The 685-nt window shown below is 48.6% G+C and overlaps 1 protein-coding gene across 1 annotated transcript in view; it reads right to left on the bottom strand.

Annotated features, from left to right (window-relative positions):
* LOC109925324 (ephexin-1-like) overlaps nucleotides 1-685 on the bottom strand; it is a 44,057-nt gene that overhangs the window by 42,111 nt on the left and 1,261 nt on the right. The gene's annotated exons all lie outside the window — the stretch shown is intronic.

The raw sequence follows: 685 nt of genomic DNA on the forward strand, positions 1-685 counted from the left end.
GGGTGACCTTATAGAGGTTTATAAAACCATGAGGAGTACAGGTAGTTCTGCTATAACGCCTGTTTCGTTAACGCGAATTGGCTATAATGCGATTGATAAATAATGGACGCTGTTTGAATAACACAAACTTTCTGCTGTACAGGTGTAGTGACTTCCCCACAATACGATTTTCTACAGCACGAGGTCACACAAGAACGCAACTATCGCGTTGTACCTGTATAGATAAGGTGAGTGGCAGGTGTCTTTTCCCCAGGGTGGGGGATTTCAAGACTGGGGGCCATATTTTAAAGGTGAGAGGAGAAAGATTTAAAAAGGACATGGGGGCAACTTTTGTCTTGTTTTTTTTAAAAAGCACAGATGCCGATATTTATCCCGAAACAAGAGCGAAACATCTGGTGACAGCACAGGAGGTGGCCGTTCAGCCCATCATACCTGAACTGGCTGTCACAATGAGCAGTGTACCCAGTGCCTGTTCCCTGTAACTTCTTCCTATTCAGGCAACAGTCCAGCTCCCTCTAACTACAGTCTGCACATTCCAGATCGTAACAACTCACTGTGTTCCTGGGGGGGAAACTACATGTAAAGAGGGACCCCCGCCCCCCTGTAAACACTGACACACTCTTCCCCCTGGGGACCCCACCCCCCGGGTTGACACACTCTTCCCCCTGGGGACCCCCCGGGTTGA

This window comes from Rhincodon typus, chromosome 45 (assembly GCF_021869965.1).
Source record: "Rhincodon typus isolate 14 chromosome 45, sRhiTyp1.1, whole genome shotgun sequence".
Classification (NCBI taxonomy): domain Eukaryota; kingdom Metazoa; phylum Chordata; class Chondrichthyes; order Orectolobiformes; family Rhincodontidae; genus Rhincodon; species Rhincodon typus.